Raw genomic sequence first — 23,483 nt, forward strand, 5'->3', positions numbered from 1 at the left:
GGTCAGGGTTAGGGTTAAGTATGGTTTGGTTAAGGGTTAGGGTCAGGGTTAGGGTCAGGGTTAGTAAAGTCATGGTTTGGGTTAGTGTGAGGGGCCACCTAATGTTGGAAAAAACGCAAACGCGGTAAAAACGCACTAAAAACGCATACAAACGCATAAAAACGCTGCTTTTTTTCATGCATGCTCATAAAAATGCTTGAAAAAAACGCAGCAGTTGTATGCTTTTGTATGCGTTTTTTCAATGCGTTTTTTTGCGGGAAAACGCGCTGCAAAAAAAAGCAAGTGTGAAACCAGCCTAACTCGTTTTTCTTCTCTTTCAGGTTACATCGGGGGCTTATCTACAGCATTACAGAATGCTGTAGATATGCCTCTGATGGCTGTGGCCACACCTCATAGGCCAAAAAATAGGGTGACAGATTCATTTTAATGGAAGTTTAAAGGAAACTAGCATTTTTCTGGCGGGGGTCTAAAATATAAAAATAAAATGCTGAAAACAATGGAAATGGCATTGAAATGACATGAGAAACAGCACTGGGAAGACTGCTGGAAACATCTCTGAATCTGAGGTTGCCACTGGGAACAAAGTTGTCAGAGTACTACACCACTTTTACAAATTGACAAATACATTTTAACTGCGGGTTTACATGTTTTGACTGTAAAAAAAAAAAGTTAAACATTCTTACCAGTATAAAGACTTCTATACAAGACTAAATAGAAAAAAAGCTCTCTTCCACACCTTGGGCTATGTTCACATGTAGTGTTTTTGCACATTTGCACTGCTTTCAATGGTGAAAAAAAAAAAAAAAAGTACGAGAGATAGATATATCTATGTATATGGAACACTTAATATAATATAACTCCAAGTAAATCAAACTTGTGTGAAATTAAACTGTCCACTTAGGATGCAACACTGATTGACAATCAATTTCACATGCTGTTGTGCAAATGGAATAGACAACAGATGGAAATTGTTGGCAATTATCAAGACACCCTCAATAAAGGGGTAGTTCTGCAGGTGGGGACCACAGACCACATCTCAGTACCAATACTTTCTGGCTGATGTTTTGGTCACTTTTGAATGTTTGTTGTGCTTTCACACTCATGGTAGCATGAGAGACTCTACAACCCACACACACCTGGCTCAGGTAGTGCAGCTCATCGTGGATGGCACATCAATGCGAGCTGTGGCAAGAAGGTTTGATGTGTCTGTGAGCATAGTGTCCAGAGGATGGAGGCGCTACCAGGAGACAGGACAGTACACCAGGAGACGTGGAGGGGGCCATATGAGGGCAACAACCCCCATTTGTGGACATCGGGCACTCAGACCATCCTCATGGAGTCGGTTTCTAACCGTTTGTGCAGACACATGCACATTTGTGGCCTGCTGGAGGTCATTCTGCAGGGCTCTGGCAGTGCACCTCATGTTCCTCCTTGCACAAAGGCTGAGGTAGTGGTCCTGCTGCTGGGTTGTGGCCCTCCTACGGCCCCCTTCATGTCTCCTGGTAGAGCGTCCAGCCTCTGGACACAACACTGACAGACACAGCAAACCATTCTACAGCTAGCATTGATGTGCCATCTTGGATGAACTATACTACCTGAGACACTTCTATGGGTTGTAGAGTCCGTCTCATGCTACCATGAGTGTGAAAGCACAACAAACATTCAAAAGCAACCAAAACATCAGCCAGAAAGCATTGGTACTGAGATGTCGTCTGTGGTCCCCACCTGCAGAACCACTCCTTTATTGAGGGTGTCTTGATAATTGCCAATAATTTCCATCTGTTTATTGCATTTGCACAACAGCATGTGAAATTGATTGTCAAACAGTGTTGCTTCCTAAGTGGACAGTTTGATTTACTCGAAGTTATATTCTGTTGATTAAGTGTTCCCTTTATTTTTTTTGAGCAGTGTACACACACACACACACACACACACAATGTAATTTTATAGATTAAATACCTTATCTGACCATGAGATAAGTTCAAACATATCCTGTTTAATTTATGAAGGAGGGACTGAAAGTCACAATAGTTTTTTCGTAGGGCCATTAGGCTGTCATCACTATTTGTAGAGGGATATAAGGAGGCACTCACTAAGCATTTTTGGAGTGACAGCAGATGGCTATGCTTTAAATAGCCATATATTGCCACTGCAATATAATTTATCCATCTGAGGTGGGAAAATTTTTTTTTCGTACTAATACTGTAAAGTTAAAAACTTGGGAGGGCCAGCAGGCATCCCTCACAATTTACAGAGGGACAAGCAGGCAGCCCCCCACTAATTTTATAGAGCCAGCAGGAGTCTTGTGGACAGATGAGACCAATCGAGCTTTTTGTTAAAGCACATCATTCTACTGTTTATTCTAAATAGAATGAGGCCTACAAGTAAAAGAACACAGTAACTGCAGTCAAATATAGTCCAGATTCAAAGATATTTTGGGATTTTTTTGTGCCTCTAACCCCGAGTGCCTTGCCTGTGTTCAAGGCATCATGAAATGTGAAGATTCCCAAAGGATTTTGGGTCGCAATGTAGTGCCCAGGGTCTGAAAGTTGGGTTTGTATCCTAGGTTCTGGGTCCTCCATCAGGACAAGGACCCCAAACATACTTAAAGAAGTGTCAAGAAATAGGTGATTAGCACTCGAGAGTTCAGAAGTGGCAATTCCTGCTCCAGTAGCGTAAAGTGTCCCACCGCAACCTCTTACACACAGATGCTATTGAGAAACTGAACTGGCACATACAGATGCTATTGAGAAACTGAACTGACATTAAAATCAGTTAATTTTGCCGGCTTTGATGAATTTTTGAGCATAGACGACAAAAAAAAAAAAAAAATAATTTAATGAGTCCAGGGGAAAATGCCGCAGCAAGGCTTACAATTTATAAGCCTATAATTCTTGTCTAGATGCTTGTCATACGCTATTCCCTACTGCCACAACTCACCATAGGCTAAGTGCAGATAAGAGCGGTATTATTATATCAGAATAGAATCTATTTGAATTCGCCCAGAAAAAAAAGGAATTAGTTTAATGTAGCAGCATCAAGGACTTATTTCATCAACCCTGCTGGGGAATATAGTTGAGAGTTTCACATGTACTCAGGCTGATATGAAGGATACCAGGATCTTCTGTACTTCCTGTACGAACTCTGCTTTCCTGGCTGTGAAAATCCTTCATGCAGTGTGAGAGCCCCTTTTATGATGGACCACCTGACACCCACAACAAGGCACTGGATCATATACTATTAGAACCCACTGGCTATTTTGGTTTCAAAGATCTTCCCCCACCCCACCATCTAGAATGTGGATCCTGAGAAAAGCGTTTTTTCCCCCATTACTAATCATTTGGTACCCTAGATTGGTAAAGCGTATGCATTAAGTGCAAGGAATGAAAAGAATTAGGAGGCATTCCAGTACAACTTTGAAGAGACGTAGTGGAGGTCCTCAGAAAACATTTTGTTTTCCATTAAGGAGTGGGTATACTAGACTAGTTCAAGGGCTGAAAAACATTTAATCCTGGGGGAATTATATGGATAGAGATATAGAATATAACACCCTTAAATATATAGGGAGGGTAGCAAGCCCACGGGGTTGAGGTGGACACAAAAAAGACAAAATCCTGAAGCGTATACCCATGTTTGGGTGGGAAGAGGTACATGGGAATAAGCAAATACCTCCAAAGCGTAGAGAGATAGTTCATGCCATGTGTCTAACTTGGATTCCCAATAGTTATAAGTCACAGAGGAATCACGGAGGACGCTGCTATGGTCAACAAGGTACTCCTTCAGCATCTTCCAAAACGTTCCCCTACTTGTCAGAGTATCCCAAGCATCAGGTCCTGGGCGATGGGAGGGTTTGAGAAAACTGTCCATGTTATACTCCTCATCCCTCTCCTACTCGTATTCAGGCCATCCACGCTGAACAGACAGGATGAAGGTGGTGTGGGTACTACCATCTGTAGCGCAGTCAACCAACTCCTATTCTGCCTCCATCTCCTCATCAACCAATCCGTGTTGAGAAGATGAGATGAGGATGGGCGGTGTAGCATCAGCCAGTATAGTTTCTTGCACCATCCCAACTTGTTCCACCTGCAAAGCCTCCTAATTAATTGTGAGCAGCGAGCGATTCAGTAGACAGAAGCGGGATGGTGACACAGATTATGGCGTCACAGCCGCTCACCATCTTGGTTGAGTTCTCAAAGTTTTGGAGAGCCACACGGATGTCAAGACTTTCATGACCAGCTCTTATGTGCCATGTGCGAAAGCTGACCGGAATACCAACGGGCATGGTGTAGATTGTATTCAGCTACTAACCTCTGCTCACAAAGTCTTGCCAACATATGCAACGTTGAGTTTCAATGCGTGGTGACATTGCGGAAATGGGCACATACGTGGCGTACTTTCACAAGTGGCTCAGGCAAATCTGGTTAGGTTTTGAGAAACCACTGAACCAATAAGTTGAGCATGTGGGCCAGGCATCGTACGTGTGCGAGGTTGCCAAGCTTCAGAGCTGCCACCAGGTTACGGCCATTGTCACACACAAACATGCCTGGTTGTAGGTTTAGGGGTGATAACTACAGAATCAGTCTCGTCTGTTAAGGTACCGTTACACTAAGCGATGCACCAGCGATCCCGACAACGATATGATCGCTGGTGCATCGCTAAGTGGTCGCTAGTGAGCTGCCACACAGGCAGATCTCACCAGCGACATAGCAGCGGTCGGGGGTCGCTACTTACCTGTCAGAAGCGGCCATCCTGACGTCCCCCCGCCCGCGTCCACGCGTCGCTTGTTGGCGCCACAGGAAGCCCAGCATGAAGCGCCCGACGAGAAATGGTCCAGGTCGTTCTCGCGCGATCAGCGATAACCAGCGGGGGAGCCGGTTGGAGGTAAGTATCACATGCAGCGATATCGCTAGCAATATCGCTGCTGCGTCACAAAACCAGTGACATTACAGCGATATCGCTATGTGTAACAGGCCCTTTAGACCTTTCATCAACTCCATGGTTGTGTGCAGTTTGTCAGCTAAGCAGATTAGCTTCAGCAGAGCTTGTTGCCGAGGCTGTGCTTCCAGCTTGCGACTGATGTTGACGCTTCTGAGATGTAGGGTGAGGAGGTGAAAGAACTGCTATAGAAGGTGGGAATAACCCTGACTGATCCAGTACCCGCAATCCTTGGTGTCAGTAGCACATGTTCCGTCCCAGAGTTCAACTGGGTCTCTGCTTCCACAATGTTCACCCAGTGTGCATTCAGGGAAATGTAGCGTCCCAGGCCACAAGCACTTGTCCAGGTGTCCGTGGTTAAGTGGGCCTTCCAAGTCACAGAGTTTGTCAGGGCACGGCTGATGTTATGGGACACATGCTTATGCAAGGCGGGGACGGAATATCGGGAGAAAACGCCGCTGCTGGGGATCGAGTACCGTGGCACAGCCGCCGCCATGAGGTTGCGGAAAGGTTCCAGTCTGGAAGTGTGGCCGTTTAGTATTGTAGCCTGTGAGAGGGTGGCTGTGTTTTTACCCTTGTATTCCAAGGACTGGGGTAGGGACAACTGAACGCTGCGCTGGGACAAGGACGTGGCTGCTGATGGTGGTTGCTGCAAGTGTGCAACGACAGGTGCAGGATGGAAGTAATGTTCATCTACATCATGGACAAGGGATTGGCGTGAACATAGAACAGGGGAAAAGGCAGTGGTGTCACCCGCAGACACAGATTCTGGACTCTGGCGTTCGTTACAAGTAGTCGGGTGCTTTGCATGCATGTGCCTGAGAATTCTGGTGGTAGCAAGGCAGTTAGTTATGTTGCCCATATTGATGCTGGCATTGCAAATGTTGCAAATGGCCTCTTTTGGGTTAACTGGACTATCTTTAAAAAAAAGCACCAAACTCGGGAACACCTAGCCCTTGGCTTGGCAACTTCACCTGTGTTTATGCTCTGGGGACCAGTTGCCCACCTTGTATCTCTGTCCACCTCACTGCCTCTTTCTGCCTGTCGTGCTGCGGTTCCCTCCCCCTGTACACTGCTGTCCTCGGTCTACATGTCACCCTCCCAGGTTGGGTCAGTGACCATCGTTCACCACCTCATCTTCCACTTACGCACCCTGGTCCTCCGTCCTGAGTTGCTGACTAACACCACTTGACAATGGTGTCTCATCATCATCTATTGCGATAGTAATTACTTTTTCCCACCATAGCTTTCTTGCGAGCGTGGCTGCTCAAATATTTTGGTATCACTACATGCAATCTCATGTCCCACTTGAAACGGGTAGGGCAAGAGGCAGAATCTATAAATGTGAACAGCTCTTCGGAGAGTCCAAGTGTGGGATCACTTATCTCTGGGCACTAGGCATGGTGGGATGAAGGAGGATCAAGGTGAGTATTATGTGGTCCAGAATCATGGCTGCCGAGAGTGGACCATGTGGAAGACAGGGTGGTGCTGGCAAAGTGACTGCATTGATAGCAAATAATGCTTCCAACAACCTTTTAACACTGCTCTGGCATCAAGAGTGGTATGGAAGCTAGATCAACCTTGCCCACAGACTCCACTTCCCCGTCCCTTACCATGCACCTTGCCCATTTTAAATTATGTATAATATATCCCTGTTGAGAAAATGTTGCAGTATTACAATGCCAGGAAAATTTGCCCACTTCAGATGGACGTATAAGACTGCAGTATCAAAATGGCAATGCTATTTGTAACCAATATAAAGGATGTAAAATTCACAATATACTGTCCTACACCATGCCTGCAGCACAATCTCTCTGTAAGTGATGCTAGCAGCAGTATTATTATTGATTATCTTTAGCCCTAAGAGAGGCTGTTGTTGTACTTAAAAGTAATGTTTATGTGGTTGAACCCTTGGCTAATATGCAGCTACAATTCTGTCCCTCCTTCAATAACACCTCTACCTGCTCTCCTTGTTTCCAGTGTACAGTGTGATGAACATAGTGTCAAGGGTCTTATATAGAACTAATGACACTATGCAGCCAGCCAATCACAGTAATGACAACCAAGATGCATACGACATTACAGTAACTGGCAGGCAATCCCCACATGTTCATTGGCTGTCTAAACAGCAGACATGCGGGGACTCAAACTCCCGCTCGAACCTTAAAAAAAGGCTCGCTGAGTAATGAGCATCCTGAGCACACTGATGCTCGAGCGAGTAGCGACGTGCACGCTGGCTCATCACTAGAGCTGAACCTTATTTCATTCTTCCAGATCAACAACGCAAGCCAGCCAGACACAAGAAGTCATAAGACAATTACTACATTGTGTATTCCCATTAGGGCAATACCTTTCAGCTAACGTAACTGGTCACGGGACATGCAAAACTGTTTGAGATGAGCCCACTGAGCAGTTATGTTCTGGCCAATGTAAAAACCATCGTTTAGGAAGGAATGAAACCAGAAAATTGCCTCCTTGCAAACATCAATTTATAGTAAGAAGCCAGATGTCCTTTCAGTACTGCTGGACACTGAAATAGTAAGGATCATTTGCCAAATTTAAAAGGAAAGAACAGGGAGAACCAAAAAGCTGAAGCTACGTAATGTTATTTGTTTTATAATCAGAAAGGCGACTAAATTACTTTTGCCATTCATTAACTAAAGAGGATGTCAAAAGCATTCCTGCAGAAATAACACGGGCTCCAGAAACTCCCTTGAGCATAGCACTTTACTGGCATAGACACTTGCTTATTTCAATATCTGTGCCTACATTTTTTAAGTTCTTGTCCTGGAGACTATTTGAAGCTTGGAAACCAGCCTGGCATATAACATGTGCTGTGCAGCTTGTATTAGGCAAACGTCACCCACACAGGTTTCTCACAGCAAGGATTCACATTTATGTTCTGCAGGTGGGGGATAAGACCATATACACATCAGCAATTCCGAAATGAATGACTTCAGGACCTGACCCAGCAATGGCATTCCTTACAAGGGGTTGTACATGCCATAAATGAATGCTTTAAGAAAATGAAACCGTATGCAACTATGTAATCATGGGCAAGCTATTGTGGCTACATACAAGTAAATATGTATGGTACAAAGTGGTTTTGTAAAAGTGAAACAGGAAGTGCAGCCATATTGTTCTCTTGTTCAGGGCCGGTTTTATACAATGTGAGGCCCTGGGCAAAAGTTTAAAGTGGGGCCCCAAATGTTAACATATTGCACCAGCACACAAATATTTTGGTTGTGTTTACATGCGCTGAGTTCAGGCCGTTGAACGAGCGTGATCGACAATATTGAAGTCAGTCAGCGCTTGTTCCTGAGTTTCTTTACAACAGCGGAGGAACAATGATGGGGACAGATAGTCCTCGATACAGTATAATGCAGGTCTCATATAGTACATAAAGTATAATGCAGCCCCCTCAGGGTATAATGCAGACACACACACAGTATAATGCAGACACCGTCAAGCATTATTACACACTAGTACAGACACACAATACTTGCCTCTCTTTGCTGCCCTGGCTTCTGCAGCTCCACTGCTAGCACAGCGTGGCGCACGATGAAGTGACATCATCACGTGCCCGCTGAGTCAGAAGCAGAGGGGGAATGATGGGAGAGGGAGCATCATCTGACTCTCCTCCATCACTGCTTTCTTTTAACTGTATCGGTGTCTATGTTGTTGATAAGTTGAATGCGCGATGCGGGAGGGGGGGGCAGCGCCGGGCCCCTCTTACTCACGGGGCCCATAGTGGCCACGTGGTGTGCCACTATTAGCTGCAAGCCACTGGCTGGGGGCCCCAGGCAGCTGCCTGATCTGACTGCCTTTAACGCCGGCCCTGCTCTTGTTCATCTTCTCAGAGAAACGCAACTTGACACCAATCAAGAACAAGTGACAATATTACCAACAGAACCTGAGAAGTTAGTCCTAAGGTGGCAAGAAATATGGTTGCATTACTGAAATTGTGCAAACAAAATTGGTTATTTTTTTCTAGATTTTCGTTTACAACTGCCCTGAATCATGATTACACACGCTATACTATAAGCATGTGACATTATCCTAGTTGAATTTTACAGCAAAAGCCATAGCTCGTAAATTGCTTCTAACACAGCAGAGGGATCTCATTGTTGAAAGTTTTCAACCAGGAGAAAACAAAAAAGGTCAATGGAATTAGATGTACCATAAAACATTGTAAGGTGGTCATCAAGAAGTGGCTTAAATTTGGTACGACAATACTTGTGTAGAACTGGACGTCCCTCAAAAACAGTAGAAGAAAATTGGTAAGCGAGGTTGCCAAAAAGGCCTACTGGAACATTAAAAGCTGCAGGAATTTCTGGCAAGAACTGATTGTGTACTGCATGTGACAACAATCTTCCGTATTCTTCATAAGTTTGCTCTGTGGGGTAGGGTAGCAAAATGGAAGAATGTTCTTACTAAGAAAAACATTCAAACCCAACTAGGATTTTGTCAAAACCTACATCAAGTCTGCCATAAACATATGGAAAAATGTGTTATGGTCTGATGAGACAAAGGTTTACATTTTTGGACAACTCTAAGGCTAAGTGCACACGTACCGGAACTCTCGCGGAAATTACCGCGAGAATTCCGGAATTCCAGTCCGCGGGAAAATCGCATTTTAAATTCCCGCGATAAAACTAGCATTTTGCAAGCAATTTAGCTTGCAAAATGCTAGCGTTCTCCAAGCGATCTGTAGCATCGCTTGGAGAACTGATTGACAGGTTGGTCACACTCGTCAAACATAGTGTTTGACAAGTGTGACCAACTTTTTACTACTGAGGCCGCCTATGCGACATCAGTAGTAAAAGATAGAATGTAAAAAAAAAATAATAAAAAATGGTGTTATTCTTACCCTCCGACGTCCCGCGCATCCGTTCCCAGTAATCCTTTGCGAAAATGCCCGCGATGACGTCAGTTCTCGCGGGATCGCGACGTCTCGCAAAGGACTACTGGGAACGAGAGCGTGAAGAGAAGCGGGAAGACTGCGCGGGACGTCGGAGGGTGAGAATAACAATATTTTTTATTTTAAATTCCATTTACAGGGATATGGTACCCAAAGCCCGGAGGACAGTCTCCTCTCCTCCGGACCGTGGGTACCATCCGCAAATGTTCTGCTTACTTTCCGCATGGTGTGCACAGCCACATGTGGGAGGTAAGCGGAACAATGCATTCCTATGGGTGCAGGATCGCCGCGATTCCGCAAATTAATGAGCATGCTGCGGTTTTTACCGCGAAGCGATTCCGCCGCGGTAAAAACCGCAGCATTAGTACAGCATTGCGGAATCCCATAGGAATGCACGGGATGCTTATTTTTCGCGGCAAAATCGCGCGGTTAAAACCGCCGCGGAAACACGAAAAAAACGCCACGTGTGAACTCAGCCTAAAAGGTATGTTCGGTGCAAGACCAACTTGCCATAAATACACCACCTTACCCAGTGAAGCATGATTGATGCAGCATTAGGCTTTAGGCTGAGTGCACACGTACTTTTTTGCCCTGTGGATTTTTCCGAGCAGAATTGAAGAAATCCGCAGGTCAAATTACATGCATTTTTCCTGCGGATTTCTTCCATTTTCAATGCGGCTTTCTTGCAGTTTTTCACTGCGGATTTGGAGACTGGGGAGGTGGAAAACCGCACAAAAGTAGTGACATGCTGCAGATTTTGTACCGCAGGAAAACCGCGCGGAAAAATCTGCAGCGTCTGCACAGCGGTTTTTTTTTTCATTGATTTACATGCTACTGTAAATCACACTGCGGATCCGCAGCGTTTCTGCGCTGTAAAATCCGCTGCGGATCCGCAGGAATTCTGCATCGTGTGCACACAGCCTTAGGGCTGCTTTTGTTGGCAGCTGGAGCTTGGACTTTAGCCAAGGAGAAGGGAATTATTAACAGTTCCAAATATCAGTCAATTTTGCAACAAAATCTTCAGACCTCAGATTAAGAGTTGAAGAGGAATTTCACCCTTCAGCACGATAATGGATGACATTACAGGTAAAAAGAAATTCTGCAACTAGTCTTTTTGGTATGATTACCTCACAGAAATCTGGCATTTTAAACATCTGTGTGCAAATTTATTATATATAATCTATCATACATACATGTACACAATTTAGGTTGCAAACTTTAACCCATAACCTAAGAGCAATTTTTTTTTTTTAATTAATTTAAAGCACCACTGCAGCTTCGTTTTTTTTTCAGCACTGGAGTAGTGCTTTAAAAGTAAGCCCCCTGCCCCTATTCTTATACTCACCTTTCGGCGGCTTCACCTTTTACAGACACCGCACCAGACCCACAAGAACTCAATGCAAGTCTATGAGAGCCAAATCAAGGCACTCAGATGTATTGTGAAGTGACCTCAGGCGTGGTCCATGAAACACTACAACTGCAGGCAGGTCACTTTTCGCCAAAGACCAACGCTGAAAGGAATGTGGCGACAGGTGAGTGAGACAGGGGGCAGTGGACTTCACATAGCGTTAACCAGCCCTATCAACGCATAGCGTTGACGGGCTGCGTTAACACTATAGCATAACGCTGACATGCTATGACCGCTAGCGCTGATGACTCAGCACTAGCTGTGACGGAGCCTCAGACGCTGCAGGCCACGTCCGAGGCTCCGTCAGTGCTCCGTGTGCCGCTTTATGGCATAAGTCACGATGCACTAGTCAATGGGGGGCTATGGCAGCGTTAATAGACAGCGCTACACCGCGGTGTAACGTAGTCCGTTAAACCGACTGTCATAGCGCTATGTGAAGCCGGCCGTATTTAAAGCACCTCTCCAGCGGTGCAATAATAAAAAAAAAAAATACTGGAGTGGCGCTTTACATAAAATGTTTTACTACAAATCGTAAAAAACTTGTAACTGTCAGTGAAACAAACAGGATAGATAACGTGTGTATAAATTGGGATACTAACTGTTTTCTAAGGGGTTGCCAAAGAATTGCCCAAAGGCAGTAATATTGCTAAGATTAGGAAACTGGGCATATATTCACACATTTAATCTTCGGTGTTATTTTGTTTCTATGGGTTGCAGTGGTGACAGAGTACAGGCTTTGACTGTTGCAGCCTATCACTGGCCTCAACACTCGTATGCTGTACATCGCTAACGTAAGTGATTGGCTGCAGTGGTTACATGGGGTATATGGCTACAGCAAAAGTAAACAAAAGACCAGCAGGGAGAATCTGGATGGGAGAATACCTTTTATATCAGCAGTATTGCGTCCGCTGGGAAGTTTCTTCAATAACTTAAGGTAGTTTCACACTTAGCGATGTGCCAGCGATCCCGACCAGCGATATGACGAGGTCAGGATCGCTGGTACATCGCTAAGTGGTCGCTAGTGAGCTGCCACACAGGCAGATCTCACCAGCGTCATAGCAGGGGTCGGGGGTCGCTACTTACCTGTCAGACGAGGCGATCCTGATATCCTCCCGCCCGCGTCCAAGCTCGTCTCGCCATAGGAAGCCCGGCAGGAAGCTGACAACGAGAAACGGTCCAGGACGTTCTCGCGCGATCAGCGATAACCAGCGGGGGAGCGGTCGGAGGTAAGTATCACACACAGCGATGTAGCTAGCAATATCGCTATAACGTCACAAAAACCAGTGACGTTATAGCGATATTGCTAGCGATATCGCTTAGTGTGACAGGCCCTTTAGACAAACCCTTTGACAATTTGGATGGTCTCTTAAGATCTTCACTCTACCTAAACGTGTATGTATACACTATACCGATGTGTGTACATATAGTGGTATTTATCTATTCAGCATGACCTTCCAGGTCACGCGACTGAAATATCACAACTATTATGACTGAGCTGCTAATACCAGAAATCACGGACAAGGGCCGCACTGTTTCTACATGTAATCACATTTATATATATAAAAAAAAAAATATTTAGTGGAAATACATCTAGGTATTAAGAGTATTAAAAATGTTTTAACTGAAAATGAAAGAATCATATAAATGCACTATTGCACCCAATTATGATATTTCTGTAAAGCTATAACAACATTTGTGCAATTTCACAGCTGTCATGGATGGTGGATAAGTAAACACAGGATCCCTGTCTGTCAAATAGAAAGGACAGAAAAGGTGGGGAAAAGGCAACTTTGCATCAACCTTAGTGTACAAATAAGCCAACACTATGTGACAGTATTTATAACCTGTAAGTAACAAGTGCTTAAAAGGCCAGGAATCAGATCAGCGTGCACTTCCTACATGGGCCTGATCTCTTCAGCTATACAGAGCAGCAATCACAGAGTCAGGGAGTGATCTAGCAGGGGAGTGTTTGCGGTGCTGCCTCCTCCCAGTCCAGCTCTCCAGCACTCCCTGAGCCCAGACAGTAAATTTTACCATATAAGGCCATGGATGATTTGAACCCTGACAGGCACAATCCCTGCACGGCTGGCTCATTGGCTTAGTTGTCTGCTGCTATGATGACAGCAGGGTGTGTGCATTCATTGTAGGCATCCGCACGGCAGCTTCAGTAACTCTTTACCTCCAGGGAATCATGGTAATAGCACGCTGCTTTTCTAGCACTGTAGGAATCTTGTAATGTATTTTCTGTAGTCACACTAGGATTGAAACATGGAGTAGGAGTCACAAAATTACATGCTGGATCCAAGGTTTTCTGGTTTCCCCATTTGAGTTGCAGGTAATCATTACACATTGTACACCCCTATATATAAACCAGTAATGAAAACAGACGGCAACCAGCGAAGCAGAAACTAGTAAGCACATAATGGGGCACTGTCATGCTGCTGTCCGCGGTAGAGAGTTATAGTGGTACTGTTCTACATAATACAAAGTCCCCAAAGATAGTGAAAATATAGTAGCTAACCAACGTAACTAAATCTTGCATAAAAAGCATAGTTAAAGTTCCTTCTTTGAGTTATTTCTACAAGAACCACCACGAGGGCCAATGTACACAGCAGGATTCATCCATGTGCCACGCCATGGTGTCCACCCACATCCTGCGACAAGGGGGCCACATGGTAAACACTTAACTAGCGTTTTGTGGCTGCTTGAACATTTTCTACGTAAAAGGAGTGGTATGATTTGGGACCAGGACCCTGCATAGCCATACCCAAGCTCCATATACTGGCAGAATAGGAGGGGGGCCGTTCGAACCCCGATGGGGTACACCAGACAGTAAATGAGGTGGATAGATGGCCCCATGCAAGAGCCACGATCTTCATTGTAAATTGTGGGAGAAGTGGAACAGTTGTTGTCTCACAATAGGGAGATTGTGAGACACTCTTCTGGAGTGTCAGCATAGGCAGGGACTCTTCTCCCTATAAATGGGAGACCTGGTAATGCAACCAACAGCTGACATTTATGGCATCATAAGTTGATATGCCAATAATATTCTAAGTTGTAATACACCAAGTTATAATGAGGCCCTTTGGGATTATTTCACTCCTTCAATTTCACCCATCAGAACATAAAAGGTTGGGCACCTCCATCTTAAAGGGAATCTGTCACCTATTTTTTACCCTATGAGCTGCTGGCACCACCATCAGGGGCTTATCTACAGCATTCTGTAATGCTGTAGATAAGCCCCTGATGTAACCTGAAAGAAAAATGATTTAGATTACACTCACCAGGGGGTCCGGTCCGATGGGTGTCGCAGTCCAGTCCGGTGCCTCCCATCTTCTAGTGATGACGTCCTCCTCCTTACTTCTGCCGCAGCTCCTGCGCAGGAGTACTATATATGTCCTATTGAGGGTAGAGTAAAGCAATGCAGTGCACAGGCGCCAGACTTCTCTGACCTTTTCCCGATGCCTGCGCACTGCAGTACTCTGCTCTGCCCTCAATAGGGCAGATACAGTACACCTGCGCAGGAGCCGCAGCAGAAGTAAGAAGGAGGACGTCATCACTAGAAGATAGGAGGCGCCATACCGGACCGTGACACCCATTGGACCGGACCGTACCCCCAGGTGAGTATAATCTAACTCGTTTTTCTTATCTTTCAGGTCACATCGAGGGCTTATCTACAGCATTACAGAATGCTGTAGATAAGCCCCTGATGGCGGTGGCCGCATCTCATAGGGCAAAAAAAAAAAAAGAGGTGACAGATTCCCTTTAAAGGGCTATTCCCAGCTATGTAATTCATGGCCAAGAAGAGAATAACTTCCTCTAAGTGTCGGCCATCAGAGAAGCAAGAAAAACAGCAGCGCTGCACTATTTCCGTAAAAATTCATAGAAAAGTAGGTACAGCGAAAACGTGGCATTTCTGTTACTCCCATTCCTTTTCATGTAAGTTATACACGCAAAAAAAAAATAAAAATAAAGGCACAGCTGTGTTTGGACGTTTCTGTCTCTGGTGGCCAGTACCTGGGAGCAGTCATTCAATTACGGCCCTAAAAGGCTGACAATGGAATAACTCTTTAATAGTTTATAAAGGATAAGGAAAGCCAATGAATTTTATTGAAAAGGGGAAGAAAAAAAAAAAAAAAAAAAAAAAAAAAAAAAAGAAGTGACATCTGTATACAGGTTATGTAAAGCGTTACATCTGTCCCATTTACTTCAATTGACCTGAGCTGCAATACATGGCACAACTCTTGGGCAGTTTGGCATTTTTAGAACACCACATTCTTTCTGAACCTGCACAACCTATAAAGAACATAAACCAAACCATAGCACTGTGGTGGATCCATTATACGACCAAGTCAATACGCACATTACAGACCAATTCAACCTCTATGGAGCCGTTTCAGAGACGTACAGGTGTACATCAATAACCAGTTATGGGCTCAGTATTATAAGGTTCTGTAGTATGGCAATGTGAAGGAGAGAAGACGACATGAAAGAGTATAACTAGCCGAGAATAGCAGGGATTTATTGTGCCAGAATATTGTGCTAGGATGACAAAAATTGTAACATCCAAGTTAGAATTTAATAAAAACAAAAGTGTGAAAAGTTAATATCAGCAGTTCTCCTTTCAATGAATCTGCAAAGCTTTACTTACATGCCATAGCAATGGCAGTTTGCTGGGCCAGCAAATCCACTTCTATATTTTCCTTTCCGTGCACATATCCTGTTTTCTATATAAAGATGAGGCAGGAAATGATTTACCCCAACACACAATACAGCAAGAACTCAATTACATACCATAACCTTCCAGGAAATCTAGGGGCAACATGCAGATGGCAAGGGGAAAGAAAAGGATAAAGAAAAGGGGCTGTGGAGACCTAACAATGGCTTTGACAGTCAAAAGGGAATTTATATTTTCCTCATTTATGTATGCAATGTTTAGATTGAGCATTTAGTGAAAAGACATTCTGTATTGGGCATATCATAAAATGGAAACACCTACATCGCAATTCCATAATCTGACTAAAAATTGGCTGAACCTACCAATTTTATGTGAATCATCACACAATTGATGTTAAATAGATGTAACTAATCATTTTGACATGGCACAGATTGTCTGCACAATTCCCCTCACCATGAACCTCAAGGTATGAGTCCATCCAGATATGGCCATATGTGATATTAGCCATTATTGTATAGTGACTATACCAATACACTCCCCTTTTCTAAGAATCAGACTTTAGTGCTAGTGTACCTTTAAGTCACTGACTAGGAAGCAGGGAGGAGAACCTATTCCCAGTGCTGTGGTAATATCAGGGCAGGGCTGAATCAACAAGCCCAAAAGGCACAAATGTTATATGTGCCTGTACTACACGCCACATCGAAAGGACACCTGGGAAAAGAGCTAAAAGCTCTTAATGTTCACTATCGATTTGTGATCTAACTCCGAAGGCCATCATCTCATTTTCTTTAGTTTTATGGATTACATGTGATTTGGGGGGGGGGGGGGCTGGAGGAATATTAAAAACTAGGTCGGCTCATATCTTTAATTTCCTTCTATGACGGTATCACTGATTGGGTGGATCAAGGAAATGCTGTAGATATAGTATATCTTGACTTCAGCAAAGCATTTGACAAAGTCTCTCATACAATCCTTATTGAAAAAATGACTAAGTATGGAATGGACAAGGCAACTGTTAGGTGGATTCATAACTGGCTTAGTGATCGGACCCAAAGAGTGGTCGTAAATGGCTGCACATCCAGTTGGAGGAATGTCTCAAGTGGGATACCACAGGGTTCTGTCCTGGGCCCTGTATTGTTCAACATCTTTATCAACGATTTAGATGAAGGAATTGAGGGTAAACTGATTAAATTTGCTGATGACACAAAGCTAGGAGGGATAGCTAATACTAGAGAAGAGAGAGGATTCAAAAAGATATAAATAAACTGGAGCAGTGGGCAGCAACTAACAGAATGTTTTTTAACAGGGAGAAATGCAAAGTACTACATCTGGGCAATAAAAATGAAAAAAGCATATACAGAATGGGAGGAATAGGGCTAAGTGACAGCACATGTGAAAAAGACTTGGGTATACTAATAGATCACACACTGAATATGAGTCAACAGTGTGATACAGCAGCAAAAAAGGCAAATGCAATCCTAGGATGTATTAACAGAAGCATACAGTCTAGATCACGTGAAGTCATTATTTCCCTCTACTCCTCTTTGGTCAGACCTCATCTGGAATATTGTGTCCAGTTTTGGGCACCACATTTTAAAAAAGACATCAACAAACTGGAGCAAGTTCAGAAAAGAGCGACCAGAATGGTGACCGGTCTGCAAACCCTGTCTTATGAGGAAAGGTTGCAGGATTTGGGAATGTTTAGTTTGCAAAAGAGAAGACTGAGAGGAGACTTAATAGCTGTCTACAAATATCTAAAGGGCTGTCACATTGTAGAAGGATCAACTTTATTCTCATTTGCCCAAGGAAAGACTAGAAGCAATGGGATGAAACTGAATGGGAGGAGACACAGATTAGATATTAGAAAAAACTTTTTGACAGTTAGAGTGATCAATGAGTGGAACAAGCTGCCACGAGAAGTGGTGAGTTCTCCTTCAATGGAAGTCTTCAAACAGAGGCTGGACAGACATCTGACTGGGATGATTTAGCGAATCCTGCTTTGAGCAGGGGGTTGGACCAGATGGCCCAGGAGGTCCCTTCCAACTCTACGATTCTATGATTCTATGATTCTTTCATCACTCCTCTCTCACCATCTAAATTTTGCCATAAGTGCATTCCATAACTACCTACAACAACCTAAATTCTATGGGTGCATGAAATCCCATGTGCCCCAAGCAATAGGTAAATCAATGACAGCTTTAATGGAGGTTTTAGGGTATGTGCCCTGGATCAGTAAGTGCTGCGGGCTTGACGCTGCGTATTTATGCAGCGTCCAACCTCCATCGCTCAGCTGTGGCAGCATAGTGGATGGGACTTCTAGAAATCCCATGTACACTTTGTGTTTATAGTCACCTGCGGATCACCAGCAGACACCAACATGCTGCGCGTCCCTCCAGACCGCAGTGTGCCAAGTTCTCTTGCAAAAACACATGTCTATGCAAGAGAAATCTCACCCGTACAATGTATTGGATGCGGTAAATGCGCACGGTTCAGTGAACACGTGGCGTTACTTGCGTCCAAAGCGCTGCTAGTTCCAGATCGTGGGCAGATGGCCTTGAAAGAGGTGGTCAAGAGATAATCTTCTGCCCATGCACTGTGGAGGTCCAAAAATCAGTACAGGAGCTCAACGGCATTGGACATACCCCCTTGCTAACACAACTGCCCAGGGAAAAATTAAATCTCCAAGACTTCAGTCAGATTAGTTGGGATTGCATGCCTATACAAACAGTAAGTCACAATATTTTCTACAGCTCTATGTTGCATAAAAAATTTGCGACATTTTTAAGTGTTTTGCAATTTTTTTTTTTGCCAAAACCCTAATAGAAAATGCATGAGAGGCATCCATCAGTAACAATGCAGATACACCAACATGATGCACCAAATATTAAATATTCTGAAAAGGTCTTAAATTAATATTTCAGAGAATGAAGGACTGAGTGAAAACTAAACAGCATCTTTCCAACCTGGAACTCATTACATTTCCTAATAATGTGGTAGATTTCCATTATTTAGTCCCCATATTTGCATCTTCCAGCTATAAGCCAATACCTCAGCTCTAAAACATGGTGTCATTGCTTAGGATTGCATGATTACATAGGAGGGAGAGGCATAAAAAAGGTCAGGCCCTTGTACTTGCCAATATGGCATGCACATACTGAAACGTTCTAAGGCTATGTGCACACGCTGTGAATTCACCAGCGGATTTTTCCGTGCGGATCCGCAGATAAAATCGCAAGTAAAGTGACCTGCGGTTTTCCTGCGGATTGGCCAGCGGTTTTCCCCTGCGGTTTGACACCTGGACAATGGAATAGGTGTCAAACAGCATCGGAATCCGAAGAATTGACAGTGAAAAAACCGCAGCATGTGCACTGCAGATGATAAATCCCATAGACTTACATGGTACTGTACACTGTCTGTGGAACTGCTGCAGATCCGCAGCAGAATCCGCAACGTGTGCACATACCCTAAAAGCTTCTTCTAGAATCAGATCTGTGGTGACTATAATCTCCTTTAAGGATAGAGCCCCAATATGTTCCACAAGAATTTCTAAGCTCTTAACAGCAAGAAAAGAAAGCAAAGCCTTCACTTCTAATAGAAAGATCACAAGCTCAAACTGACCCAAACAAGATAGAAACAAGAAACAATGCATATGCCCAAATTTATATAGAACTTGTCAGCACAAAATGACTGTTCAAACTAAGCACAAGCACTCCGAGCACCCTGGACCAGTACAGTATTCCTTCCCACCTACCGTACTTCCATCTCCACCATTAACTGACTCTTGTAAAGCCGTGGGGGTCAATCAAGGAAGAGGGAGTGGGCAGAGATAATTGCAAAACAAGTAGGTGGAAAGGCGCACTGAACTGTGCGGCCAAGTAAAAAAAGGTACACATAGCATCTATTCTTTGTTCGGTCATTAGGTACAGTGGGGAAAAAAAGTATTTAGTCAGTCAGCAATAGTGCAAGTTCCACCACTTAAAAAGATGAGAGGCGTCTGTAATTTACATCATAGGTAGACCTCAACTATGGGAGACAAACTGAGAAAAAAAAATCCAGAAAATCACATTGTCTGTTTTTTTTCATTTTATTTGCATATTATGGTGGAAAATAAGTATTTGGTCAGAAACAAAATTTCATCTCAATACTTTGTGATATATCCTTTGTTGGCAATGACAGAGGTCAAACGTTTTCTGTAAGTCTTCACAAGGTTGCCACACACTGTTGTTGGTATGTTGGCCCATTCCTCCATGCAGATCTCCTCTAGAGCAGTGATGTTTTTGGCTTTTCGCTTGGCAACACGGACTTTCAACTCCCTCCAAAGGTTTTCTATAGGGTTGAGATCTGGAGACTGGCTAGGCCACTCCAGGACCTTGAAATGCTTCTTACGAAGCCACTCCTTCGTTGCCCTGGCGGTGTGCTTTGGATCATTGTCATGTTGAAAGACCCAGCCACGTTTCATCTTCAATGCCCTTGCTGATGGAAGGAGGTTTGCACTCAAAATCTCACGATACATGGCCCCATTCATTCTTTCATGTACCCGGATCAGTCGTCCTGGCCCCTTTGCAGAGAAACAGGCCCAAAGCATGATGTTTCCACCACCATGCTTTACAGTAGGTATGGTGTTTGATGGATGCAACTCAGTATTCTTTTTCCTCCAAACACGACAAGTTGTGTTTCTACCAAACAGTTCCAGTTTGGTTTCATCAGACCATAGGACATTCTCCCAAAACTCCTCTGGATCATCCAAATGCTCTCTAGCAAACTTCAGATGGGCCCGGACATGTACAGGCTTAAGCAGTGGGACACGTCTGGCACTGCAGGATCTGAGTCCATGGTGGCGTAGTGTGTTACTTATGGTAGGCCTTGTTACATTGGTCCCAGCTCTCTGCAGTTCATTCACTAGGTCCCCCCGCGTGGTTCTGGGATTTTTGCTCACCGTTCTTGTGATCATTCTGACCCCACGGGGTGGGATTTTGCGTGGAGCACCAGATCGAGGGAGATTATCAGTGGTCTTGTATGTCTTCCATTTTCTAATTATTGCTCCCACAGTTGATTTCTTCACTCCAAGCTGGTTGGCTATTGCAGATTCAGTCTTCCCAGCCTGGTGCAGGGCTACAATTTTGTTTCTGGTGTCCTTTGACAGCTCTTTGGTCTTCACCATAGTGGAGTTTGGAGTCAGACTGTTTGAGGGTGTGCACAGGTGTCTTTTTATACTGATAACAAGTTTAAACAGGTGCCATTACTACAGGTAATGAGTGGAGGAAAGAGGAGACTCTTAAAGAAGAAGTTACAGGTCTGAGAGAGCCAGAAATCTTGATTGCTTGTTTCTGACCAAATACTTATTTTCCACCATAATATGCAAATAAAATGAAAAAAAAACAGACAATGTGATTTTCTGGATTTTTTTTTCTCAGTTTGTCTCCCATAGTTGAGGTCTACCTATGATGTAAATTACAGACGCCTCTCATCTTTTTAAGTGGTGGAACTTGCACTATTGCTGACTGACTAAATACTTTTTTTCCCCCACTGTATATGGACACAATTGTACCTCCATATAGCTCAAAATTCATATAAAAATTGGTAGACCATCCCCATACACACTGGGTCTGGCAGTGCATGGATTTGAGGCTTCATGCCCAAGAGTTCTGCAATGTGCGCTAGCCATAAAGCAGGCCATGCATTATTGGTTCTGGATGGCTGACAAGGACATAAAGGCAACCCTGCTTTGTACACTTGGCAGAAGTTATAAGCTAGGAAAAGCTCCTGGTGAACACTCTAATGCTCCTGTATGCCCCTAATGACTAGAATAGAGGACAAACTTTGTGTTATTTCGGGCTCCACATGGCCAGCGTACCACTTATTTCCTTGCTTATAAATACACAAAAGGTCAGAGAAAAAAAAAATCCTATACCATGCAACCCAAGTTTTTTTTGCAGTAGGTCCCTTTGGTGAATTAATGCAACATCCAGACTGTGGCCATTGAACAAAGCAAAACCTGATAACTGCGTTTTTGCACTTACTCATTGCTTTCTATGGGGAAAAAAAAAAAAAAAAAAAAAAAATCTGCAAACACGCTGACAGAAGAAGTGACATGCTGCAGTTTTCCCAATTCAGTCAGGGAAAGAAAAAAAAAAAAAGAAAAAATTAAAAAATTGCATGAGATTTCTGAAATCACATACTTTTTGATGGTACTGTACATCAAAGCTTAAAATGTGCATTACAAAAAACCTGCAAACATGCAATGTGTGAACATAGTGTAATTGTAATGTGCTGCGGAACGTGTTGGCGCTATATAAATTATGACTTTACAAAGCATTTTGGAAGAGTTTTTTTTTCCCTTAGACATTTTTAAAGGGAATCTGTCACCCCATTTTTTGACTATCAGCTGCAGTCACCGCCATCAGAGGCTTACCTACAGCATTCTGTAATGCCCCCGGTATAATCTGAAAGAGAAGAAAAACGAGTTATATTATACTCACTCAGGGGCGGTCCGGGTCCGGTTTTGGTCCGATGGGTGTCACGGCCCGCTGCCTCCCATCTTCTAACTGACATCCTCTTTGCTTCCCGTCGTGGCTCTTTCGCAGGCACACTGCTCAGCCCTGTTGAGGGCAGGGCAGAGTCCTGTACTGCACAAGCGCCGGATCTCTCTGACCTTTCCCGGCACCTGCGCACTGCAGGATTCTGCTCTGCCCTTGATAGGGCAGAGCAGTGCGCCTGCGCAGGAGGCGCGACGGGAAGCAAAGAAGAGGATGTCACTGCTAGAAGATGGGAGGCGCCGGAACGGGACACCCATCGGACCAAAACCAGACCGCCACTGGGTGAGTAGAATATAACTTGTTTTTCTTCACTTTCAGGTTACATCGGGGGCTTATCTACAGCATTACAGAATGCTGTAGATAAGCCCCTGATGTTGGTGCCGGCAGCTGATAGTCAAAAAATGGGGTGGCAGATTCCCTTTAAGTAAGCTATTGATTTAACAGTGCCTAGTATGGAGCATTTTCCATCAGGAGACGTGTCAAAGAAGTGACACACACACTTTCTGCCAGGCATTTTAGAAAAATTGAAGACAAAAAAAAAAAAGGGCTCAAGAAACACTGAACGTGTAAACAAGTCATTTTACAATAAAAATAAGTGCAAGAATACTGACATTTTTAAAGTTGGTAAGGAGAAATAAACCCATCCTAACAAGGAAGCTCATAGTCCTGCAAGATTACACACATCAAGGCTCACAAAAGGTGAGATCTTCAAAGCTTATGGGTAGGAGTTTAAGACAAGCGCACTATTAAGACTTCTCATTAAGGCGTATGAAGGCACTTCTGTTTATATAAACTACACTATATAAACCAAGAGAAAAAACTAAATGCATCTTCTCCACTGATGAGCACATGGGTTCGTAAGCCCGAATGCTGCAACTGTAAACATCTCCATACACATTATACTGAAGGCGGCCAATCCCGCCAGGATCTGGCGATAGTCTAGTGTTTATGGGAGGCCGAGCATTCCAGTGCATGGAGGAGTTGGGACAGATAGCGGTCACCTAA

General features: G+C 44.0%; 1 protein-coding gene across 2 annotated transcripts in view; it reads right to left on the reverse strand.

Moving 5' to 3' along the window:
- The window catches only part of CORO1C (coronin 1C), a 103,972-nt gene that overhangs the window by 39,787 nt on the left and 40,702 nt on the right, over positions 1-23,483 (reverse strand). The gene's annotated exons all lie outside the window — the stretch shown is intronic.

Source organism: Dendrobates tinctorius, unplaced genomic scaffold (genome assembly GCF_039654945.1).
Source record: "Dendrobates tinctorius isolate UK_male_01 unplaced genomic scaffold, ASM3965494v1 ptg000073l, whole genome shotgun sequence".
Taxonomy (NCBI): Eukaryota; Metazoa; Chordata; class Amphibia; order Anura; family Dendrobatidae; genus Dendrobates; species Dendrobates tinctorius.